Source organism: Pristiophorus japonicus, chromosome 26 (assembly GCF_044704955.1).
Source record: "Pristiophorus japonicus isolate sPriJap1 chromosome 26, sPriJap1.hap1, whole genome shotgun sequence".
NCBI lineage: Eukaryota > Metazoa > Chordata > Chondrichthyes > Pristiophoridae > Pristiophorus > Pristiophorus japonicus.
The window spans coordinates 8,440,391-8,451,721 of NC_092002.1; positions in this window are offsets into that span (position 1 = coordinate 8,440,391).

The window sequence follows — 11,331 nt, forward strand, 5'->3', positions numbered from 1 at the left end:
ATAAGATGGTTATTTCAGATTCCAGCATCCGCAGTATTTTACTTTTGGACAAGCATTAGAATAGTTGAGTCTGGATATAAAGTGGAGAAAGAAATTTCATACAAATGTGAATTATTGTCCTACAATGTAATGCCAACATTTTTTTTTAATTAGTTCTTGACGCTGGGTACTCTCTCTAAGGCTGTATTAAGGACAAAGCTTTCTCACACAATGTACCACCCACTCCTCCACTGGAGACAGGTGACCTTCATCCCTATCTGGCTGGGATTCAGATCCCGTTCCCAGCGATGAATGGCCACTGTTCTAAGCACAAAGCACCACCCAGTTCCTCGCATCGAGATGTAATCAAAACCCCCTCAAGGACAACAGCACCAATTATTGTAGAATTGAATAAACAACCGGAATGGTTATGCAATGCTTTGCTGAGTTCGTTCAGGAAGGTGTCGCAGGCGTTCCCGTCAGACCAGTAGGTTCACTTACAACTGCATGCTGCTGTCACAGCACTTTATATTAAAAATAACAGAAAATGATCGAAAGGCCCAGCAGGCCTGTCAGAATCCATTTTGAGCAAGACCCTTTATCAATTTATTAATATGAGTGACCGATCCCAGGACCCATGCTGTATCACTTTGTAAGAAATTCTATATTTTAACGTTTCATATGCAATTTTAGCTGGTCCCATGCCCTGGGATCTGAAACTAATTCTCTGTGGAAAATTATTGTTTCTGTAGCTTGACAGGTCATCTGCTTTGAACCCTGAATTGCCCTTTAAACTACTGCTGATTGAATTGTAGATTCTCAGCATACACTTCACTATCAGTCCATGTTCTACTTGATAGAAGGGTTACATATTAAATGACAAATATTGTATGGCTTTAATTGCTGTATTCTTATTGGTTTAAAACCCACCCCTTTAAACAAAGCTTTTGGTCACCTGCCCATATATCTTGTGTGGCTCGATGTCAAAATTTGTTTGATAACATTTCTTGTGAAGCGCCTTGGGGGCATTTTATTACATTTAATGCAAATTGTTGCTATCTATGGGCCGTAAATGGAGATTAAATAAATGATTAGATCCATAATGGAATTGAAGCAAATGTTGTTCACAGCTGCTGATGCCTATTGTCTGTTTATTGTCTGTCGTTGCAAGAGGTCATTGGAGCGAGACAGCTTTGTCTAATTGTGAAGGATGCCTTTTTAACCTTCCTTTCCGCCAGCTTTAATATTCCAGCAAACAAAGAGTTATACAGCTAGGCTACTGGTCTTTGTGCTCCAGTTCATTATTTTGCTGTGCCACTAGGTTGGGACTCCCTGAAGATCACTTCCTACATACTTGCAGATCAGTATAGACTCGTGTTTCAAAGGTCCTTGGAACCGGATTTATTTTTTGGTCTTTGTAAATTCAATTTATAATAAATTTGATTAGCAGCTTAGCCTGAATTACAGTCACTACTGTGGCATTTTTCTCCCAGTTCAAAGATCAAGAGTGCAGGGCAGTATCCGGTACTATTTCTAGTGCATTTCCCAATAGTATAAGGATTCGGCTTGTGGCATGCTAGCCCAGATATTTCATGCACACGGCCAAATTTTGGTTGCTAGGCAATATAGATTTACATATCTGCGGCTCAGTGGGTAGCACTCTCACGTCAAGTGCAGAAGGGTGTGGGTTCAATTCCCACTCCAGAGACTTGAGCACATAATCCAGGCTGACACCCCAGTGCAGTGCTGAGGGAGCGCTGCACTTTCAGAGGTGCCGTCTTTCGGATGAGATGTTAAACTGAGGCCAGTCTGCTCTCTCAGGTAGATGTAAAAGATCCCAGGCAATATTTCAAAGAAGAGCTGGGGAAATCATCCCTTGTGTTCTGGCCAGCAATTTTCCCTGAACCGACACCACTAAGACGGATTATCTGGTCACTATTACATTGCTGTTTGTGGGAGCTTGCTGTGCGCAAATCGGCTGCCACGATTCCTACATTACAATAGTGACAGCGCTTCAAATAAAATAAGTACAAATTGGCTGCAAAGTGCTTTGGGATGACGTGAAAAGTGCTATATAAATGTCTTTTTTTATATGGAGCCCAATTTGAAGACCTATGCACTCGGGAGATGTGCAGAAGCAGCTCTGCTGAAACTGTCCACATTTCTAGCGTGTAGGAGGATACATCTCACCTCCGCCTCTACCTCTCTCATCTCTGCCAACATGCTCACTTGAAACTCACCATGTGGGCATTTAGACTGCCTGATAATATCTTGAGGCGGCCCAGAAGACATCACAGAAATGAGTCTGTGGCCGCGAGTTCCCACGCAGTCAGTTCCTCAACGGCAGCAGTGCGCTCAGGGAGAGCAAAGTGGTGAGTGGAGATCAAGTACTTCTCCACAAAGCGTCCTTGCCCGATTGCGCAGTGAGCACAGCAGGAAAGTCCCTGGTTCAATGGTCAACCTCATCATAGGCAGTCCCTCGGAATCGAGGAAGACTTGCTTCCACTCTAAAAATGAGTTCTTAGGTGGCTGAACAGTCCAATACAAGAATTACAGTCTCTGTCACAGGTGGGACAGACGGCCGTTGAGGGAAAGGGTGGGTGGGGAGTCTGGTTTGCTGCACACTCCTTCCGCTGCCTGCGCTTGATTTCTGCATGCTCTCGGTGACGAGACTCGAGGTGCTCAGCGACCTCCCGGATGCACTTCCTCCACTTAGGGCGGTTAGGTGTCGGTGGGGATGTTGCACTTCATTCAGGGAGAACCAGTTCCGATGCAGGGTTGTCGACACAAAACGCTAACTCGGTTTTTCTCTCCACGGATGCTGCGTGAGAGTTTCCAGCATTTTCTGTTTTAAATTTCAGTCAAAGTAGCAGTTGGGGGACAGCAAATGGTCCCAGCACTCCTGAGCTAGGGTAGATGGAGGGGGGGGGGGGGGGATGTGGTGGATGGAGAAATCAGCCAGGGTCCCCCACACTTGAAAATACAATTTGGGAGATACAACCACGGAAAAGGGGATCTGCTCTCAAGTGAGGTAGCTAACCCAGTAGATGCGAGTCAAAAAATTGGGAGGGAATTCCAAAGCTGAGGGCCGTGGCTGCTGAAGGTACAGCCACCAATGGTGGTGATGGAAACCGTGGGGTGTGCAGGCAGCCAGCCAGAATTGGAAGAACGCAGAGATCTGGGAGGAGCTCGAGTTTACGGAGGGTTGCAAGGATGGGAGGCTGGCCAGGGTGGACCTTGGTTGAGAACATCGGGCTGGTCAAATGGTCACGACTCACACACGAGGCATTATGGAACCGTACTGCTGTGCGAGTCAGCACCTTCAGGAGAGGAAGAGAAAACTGGGCAATCAAAACATTTCGTCAAGCACGTGTATTCTCTACTCTACAACAGAGTACAGCACCTCCTTCTGGTGAGAGATTGTGTACTACGCTAGTAGACAATCCCAACAGCTGTGCCCAAACTACCGAGGGATACGTCTGGTGCCTGAGCCTTAGTTCGATCTGTGTTTCTACATCTTACTTGTTGGCTTGTCTGGTTTGAATTTCAGTGGCCTGCAGGTTTGATCAGAGCCCTTCTTAGCACCAGTACCTGTGCCTGACTGGTGTATAAATCCCAAGTTCAAAACTCGGGGCCATAAATATCAGAGTCCTGAATCAATCCAATAGGGAATTCAGAAGAAACTTCTTTGCCCAGAGGAGAGAATGTGGAACCCGGTACCATATGGAGCGTTTGAGGTACAAACCAGTTGGGCTAAGTGGCCCGTTTCAGTGCTGTAAATTCTATTCAATGTAATTCTACATCCAAATTATGTGAATATATAGAGGATAGAAGCGGACTCAACAATGACCCCTGGGGCAGCTATAACTAGATGCAGCTCGGGGAATACACAACTTTAGTGGGGCATTCAACTGAACTGAACATTTGTTCCGTGAGGCCCATCAGTATACAGCTAAGTAGCCCTCGAAGACAAAAATCCATGAACGTGTCTGCGCCTAGTTGCAGATGGCCTAGCAGGGCAATTAGTACTATGCAGAAGTGAATCAAAATTTTCTTGCACTGCTTAACACATGGTTGACCAAGCTGCAAAAGTGCCACATCAAGTCACAGCAACAAAATGCAAATATCGGTTTGCACCTGTTGTTAGTTTCATTACAAAAAGACCCTTATGATTTATGCAGAGCGCCCAAGCTCTTTGGTATTCCGGGACAGCTTAGATTTACTAAACGAGTCTCACGGACCACATACAAGAGAGAGTGCACAATGTAATGGCTACATTACTGCACTAGCAACCCAGAGGTTAGGAGCACAAATCCCAAAAAGTTGTGAAATTGAATTGAATAAATCTGGCAATTTGTGGACTACCACCAGAATCCAATTCACCACGTTGGGGAAAAATCCAACTGGTTCACTCATGTCCTGCAGAGTAGGCAACTTGATGTCCATGTCCAGTCTGATTAAAAATCTGGCTTGGCTCATTTACTCATAATGCCCTCTGAAGTGGTCTAGCAAGCCAGCCAGTTATAAAAAGGCAGCTTAACACCAGCAAGGCACTGAGGAATGGGTATCGGAACATAGGAATTAGGAACAGGAGTCGGCCAAATGGCCCCTCGAGCCTGCTCGGCCATTCAAAAACTGGTATTTATATAGTACCTTTAACGTAGGCCCCACGGCGCTTCACAGGAGTTTTATGAGGCAGAAAAATTTGACATAAGTAGAAATTAGCATAGGTGACCAAAAGCTTGGTCAAAGAGGTAGGTTTTAAGGAGTGTCTTGGAGGAAGAAAGTGAGGTAAAGAGGTTCAGACAGGAAATTCCAGAGCTTGGGGCCCAGGCAACAGAAGGCGCGGCCACCAATGGTTGAACGATTATAATCAGGGATGCTCAAGAGGGCAGGATTAGAGGAGCGCAGACATCTCGGGGAGGTTGTGGGGCTGGAGGAGATTAGAGATAGGGAGAGGGTGAAACCATGGAGTGATTTGAAAACATGGATGAGAATAATTCAGTAAGATCACGGCTGATCTTCAACCTCAACTCCACTTTTCTGCCTGATCCCCATATCCCTCGATTCCCCGAGATAAGGAGACCAAAATGATGCCCAGTACTCCAGGTGTGATCTCACCAAATACAATTGTAATAAACATCGCCTGGTTAGTGTCACCTACATTCCAAGGGGGTGGGAGATTTAATTTACATAGATCTCAAGTTGCTGATACTAACCTCCAACTTTAAAGGGGCGTGGGGCAAGAGTTTTTAAAAACTACTTTACACAGAGAAAAGTGAATGTATAAATTGGACTAAGGGAGGTACTGGGCGGCTAATTCTGTCAGCAAATTCAAGAGTTGGATACGTAGCTTGAGAAAAAATTGACAGAAGAATAGCCGAGTCTAGAGGCAACAAAGCAGCAGATGAGCTATAAAAACACTTACTATCCAATGAATTACTTTCAAGTGCCGTCACTGTTGTCATATAGAAAAGCTGACAGCCATTCTTCACCCAGCAAGGTTATCCAAATAGCAGTGAGATGAAGGACCAGTTAAATCTTCGTTTTGGTGGTGTTTAAGGGAGTATTGCAGAGCCCGCTGCTTTTCTGCGAGTAGCATCAGTGGATCGTTTACGTCCATCTGGACAAGTGGAACAGGCAGGCGGGTCCTTGCTTCACTCATCCGAAGGACAACAAAGCAGCAGGCCTCCCCCAGTACCACACTGGAGATGTCTGCGCTGCTCTAATTCTGCCCCCGAGCATCCGATTATAATCGCTCAACCATTGGTGGCCATGCCTTCTGCTAGGCCCCAAGCTCTGGAACTCCCTCGCTAAACCTCTCCGCCTCTTTCATCCTTCAAGACGCTCCTTAAAACCTTCCTCTCTGACCAAGCTTTTGGCCACCTGCCCTAATTTCTACTTACGCGGCTCGGTGTCAAATATTTAAATCGCATAACACTCCTGCGAAGCGCCATGGGACCTTTCACTATGTTAAAGACCAAGCCTCAAATACAAGCTTTTACTTTGCACCAGTGCACAGAATGAAAGTATTGCAGGATTGCAGAGTTAAATGCAGTCCATCGCCGCCAGATCTGCACCATTTAAAAAAAAATCCTGTTTCAGGAGACTCCGTCAATCCTCTAATCACGCCCTGCTGCAAAGATAGAAATATCTAGTTTTATTATTAAAGCATGCCCTTCCTGTTTTGACTTTTGGTCACACTTCAGTGCTAACTTTCAACAATGAGCCTATGTAAATATTTAGAGTGTAAATCCTGTATGTAAACAGTTACCTGAAACTGTGTAGTGCTGGGTCCAATCAGTAAAGTGCTGTGGAGCCCATCTCCCAACTCAGCCACTATCTTGCTTATAAAAAAAGGAAAAGTTATATTTAATCAGCCAACTGAGGGCGACATCGAGACTACTTTATAAGTTGGAGTGTTGTGATTAAGTTGGAGTGTAAGTTAAGTTACTATGACGGTATCTGTAGAAAACAAACACTTTACTTTCAGACCTTTTCACATACAGAACATCACGGATTAATCAGAAGACAAAAAGATAAAATAAATATACATGAAAAAACCAAGTGCCATAAAAAAGAGTTACAGTAGTCTTCGATAAATACACAACTATTTGAGATACAGTGAGATGTACAAAATATCACATATTTAAAATTTTACACAATTTACAGTTCCTTTGCAATAAAGTCGAAGAGGAAGAAAAAGTTTTTGTTTCTCGATAGGAAAATTCCCACTTGCTGGCCAGTGGCGTGTTTAACCCTGGCCAACTGAACGTGCAAAACAAGACCCCAGTCACGCACTTTCCAAAGACTGGCATTGATTTAATTTTTGTTTTTAAGAACTGCATATAGCATTTTTTGAACCAGACATTTTTCAGAATTATTTTGCTCAGTTGGCCGTGATGTAGGGCTCGAGCTCCACTGGATTTTGTGTGGAGAGGTGGTGGTGAGGGGGGGGGGGGGGGGGGAAGTAATTTGCTGGGAGGGGGTTAAAAAGCCTACTGGCTACCGAAATAAGAGCAAGGTTGCAACTACAGCCCGTCAAACATTGGTGCTGCAAAACAGGCGTGGAACAACCCACTTGTAAACCTTACAGGAAAGGGGTTATGTAAGAATTAAACTTCTGCAATTTTAATGGTGCTAGATTGGGAGTTACAAACTTTTTTGGGTGGGGCAGGGGGTTTAATTGATGCACCTACCTAAATAATAATCTCCAATCATGGTGGGGGGAGGGGGCAGGACGTGGATTTGGAATGGTTGATGGATAAGATTGGAGGGGAGTTGGGGAGTTTAATCGCACAGGGGGTGGTGGGGGCCTGGAGCTCGCTGCCTGGGGGTGTGGGTGGAGGCAGAGACCCTCAGCACATTTTGGGGGGGGGGGGGGGATGCTTGGCTGTGCGCTTGGTGTCTCGTAGTCTGCAGGGCTGCGGACCCAGGGTTGGAGAGTGGGATTGGGCTGGGCAGCTCTTTTTCAGCCGGCACACACGATGGGCTGAATGGCCACCTTCTGTGCCGTAAATTTCTATGGATCTATCTTGGTCAAGAAGAAAGAAACTATTGTAAAGCCACCCCAATTTTGGAGGAAAAAAAAAAGAATGTAACAGCTGTACTTATGTTCTACCGGGCAGTTACACATTGGCAGAGAATTGGACCAGTTCTCTCAACTGGCCTCTTGCAACCTGGGAGTGGCATATGGGAGTTAGTATAAAGAGGATTGCAAGAAGAATGAGTGATTCGCAACAAGAAAAGTTTGCACTGTGGGACTGTGTGCAACCAGCATCAATTACTGGACAAAAGTGCACCACATTCGTGCTGGCCACTTGCCTCAACACAGAACATCCGTCGCAACGGATTCACTTATCTTGAACCAGTACACGGTCAGAAAGCGAGCAGGGGGGGGAATTAGATGCACCATGGTCCTTAGTAGCAACCAACCAAAAACCCCACACACAGCAGGAATGCAGTTGTAAGGCTTTTTTATGCCAGTCAGACAGCTGACTGCAGACAAGCGCTCCATTGTGTGACCACATCGGACTGAAAAAGCAGAACATGCAGCAAACTGACAGCAGTACTGCCCCACAAAGATGTGGTCACAGCTGTCTGGTGGAGACTGTCTTGTTTCACACAGGAAAATTCAGGGGAGGGCGTGTGTGTGTGTGTGTGTGGGGGGGGTGCGGGGGGGTTCGGTCCTGCAAGTTTGTGCCTCGGAACTTGGTGACAGGAGCCCAGCCCAATCTTTAGACCGACATCGGACACCGAGTGTTTTAGAAAGTGGGAGAATGACACCCTTAGCAACAGAAAATACAAGATAAAAGGGCCTTTCGAAAACAGGGGCACTCCAGAATGTGGAGATTTAGATTCACACACTCAAGTGTTGTGTCCAGAGCCCCCTCCCCAAAATATAGGAGTATATGACCAGTCTGAACTTTGAGAACTTGTCTCCCACCAAGGTGCACCCTGAAAAAGTGTTAATGATTTCTGCTTTTTAATGCTAAGGGGATGACATTCTGAAAAAAGCCTCCCAAGATAGTTACCGATCGGTTCTCTGTGTTGCTTTTTCAAATAGCTATTTATAGTCACCGTTGACGGCTCTCTGTTGCGTTAGCGCACTGGGGTCCATCCTAAACTAACGTCAAGAACAAGACCTCCGAGAATAAAAAGTAAACAATTAAGATTAAAATTGTAAATTGAAACCCTGGCAAACATTCCATTCCCTCTTCAAAATCCCAATGCTGCCTGGAATTTCCCGCTCGCCAAGCAAGAAATTCCTGTCGCCAAAGATTCTGGAGTTAAATGATTCCGGCGGTTTACAAAGATAACCGAATGCTCAACGGATAGTGCCAGACTACCGAGTCATTATTATTTTTTGTAATTAAAAATAACCCTCTGAATTGTGATCCTTACAAATGCACATTTGTATAAAACACCCCCCTCTTTCTCAAGATTGCTCCAAGTAGCGTTTTGTTCTCGGTGCATAGACCGAGCTGGTCTGCCAGCTTTGCTCGCTATTAAATAACCTTGTTTGAGAAAACTGCCAAGGAGTCTATGTTCAGGAATACCGCCGACAGGAATTTGCTTGCAGCTGGAGGATTCCCAACAGCACAGGGGCTTAAGCCGGAAGACCTCGAACTGGAAAGAGCACCCTGCACAGTAGGGGTGTCCAAACTCTGGTCCATAAGGCACAGGCAATTCAGTCTTATTTGCACTTGCATTTCCTGTTTGCTAGTTTGTCCTATTTTGAATTTTATGGGTCTGGAGGTTTGGTGCTTGGTGCTGTTACCTCATTGACGGACAATTCCTAAAATCAGATCAAGTTGCAAATAAGATAGATGGGAAGGGGGATTTAAATGTTATAGGGGGCCCTTAAAAGCTCCAAAGGATACATCATGAAGACGAAAACCGTGGACACTCCTGCTGTACAGAATGTAGTTCTGAATGCCATAGAACAGTTCCTATTACACCTTTCACAATATAAATGGACTGAAAATATATATATTTAAAATTATTGTCCAAGTCTTTGATTGAACTGTATCGGTTATGAAGGTTTTTTTGCTTCCTAGTTGCTACACAGCTCGGTTATATTTGTTAAATGCCACATGAAGGAAATGTTAGTCCTGAAATAAACAAAGGTCAGTATCACCTCGAGGCATTTTGTTCACATTTTAGGCGAGAAATGTATAGATTTTGCTTAGCTCGTGATACAATGAAATATACGCCCAATTCTGCAGCGCTCGCCAATGCTCCCTTTCCTCTCCTCCCTTCTTGAAGGCTAGCATCCTATGACTGTAGGCAGTCATTCGGTATTTGACGCCGAGCATTGTCAGGCTATTTGATGGCGAGAGGGAAGGCAAGGGGCGGTGTGGGCACCTCACAGCAAGACTGATCATATCTTCACCTGAAGTCCACACAAGTGCGTCTCCCTGCAGAGATCAATGGCCCGCGATCAGGAAACCTGGCTGGTTCTCCCCATCTCACCCTCCACGTGTAGAAATCGACTGTGCAAGCCAGGCTGTAGCCGTGGGCGAGATCAGTTGACTAGGCTTGTATTCAATGGAATTTAGAAGAATGAGAGAGGATCTCACAGAAACATAAAATTCTGACAGGATCGGACAGGTTAGATGCAAGAAGAATGTTCCCGATGTTGGGGAAGTCCAGAACCAGGGGTCACAGTCAAAGGATAAGGGGTAAGCCATTAAGGACCGAGATGAGGAGAAACTTCTTCACTCAGAGAATTGTGAACCTGTGGAATTCTCTACCACAGAAAGTTGTTGAGGCCAGTTCGTTAGATATATTCAAATGGGAGTTAGATGTGGTCCTTACGGCTAAAGGGATCAAGGGGTATGGAGAGAAAGCAGGAATGGGGTACTGAAATGCATGATCAGCCATGATCATATTGAATGGTGATGCAGGCTCGTAGGGCCGAATGGCCTACTCCTGCACCTATTTTCTATGTTTCTATGTCTATGTTTCTATGAACCCCAAGACCTTTCTGATCGGTCTAGCTCGCCACACCAAGCAAGTGCATTTCCCCACTGAACCATGGGAGGGAGCAAATATCCTTCAACCTCACATGCTATTGCTGGGCTAGCAGATACAAGTGTTTTTAAAGAAACATTTATTGGTTGCTGATATATCATCAGATACAGGAGTGAACGCTGGTGAGCTAATCAAACATGTGGGGGGGGGTGGGGGACATCACAGTCAAGCCTAAGCTGCATATATCCAATGCCCTTCCATTTTCCATTGACCCTTACACACCACCCCTCCAGTAACTGGACAGCAACCAGCAGTAGGTATTGTGGCTGATTTATTTTACCCAGCCTGGTGCCAAGATCCGCTGCAGGAACCTCAACGTCTGCCCCAACCGAGAGCAGCTAAAGCGGCACTGACTGGGGATCGAAACAAGGGCATTCCTGGTCTGTACGGCACAAGTGCACTCACCGAGATGTTGAGGGAGCCCGAAGAATTAATTAAAAAAAAATAATTATACCGACTGGACGCAAAACAACCAACAAGGCTGTGGAAAGCCAGCAACATCTGCCACGGACATGATGGGCTGAATGGCCTCCTTCATGGACTGACATATGAAGAAAGACTGGATCGACTAGGCTTATAGTCACTGGAATTTAGAAGAATGAGGAGGGTTCTCACAGAAATATAAAATTCTGACCGGGATCGGGCAGGTTAGATGCAGAAAGAATGTTCCCGATGTTGGGGGAGTCCAGAACCCAGGGGTCACAGTCTAAGGATAAGGGGTAAGCCATTTAGGACCGAGATGAGGAGAAACTTCTTCACTCAAGAGAATTGCGAACCTGTGGAATTCTCTACCACAGAAAGTTGTTGAGGCCAGTT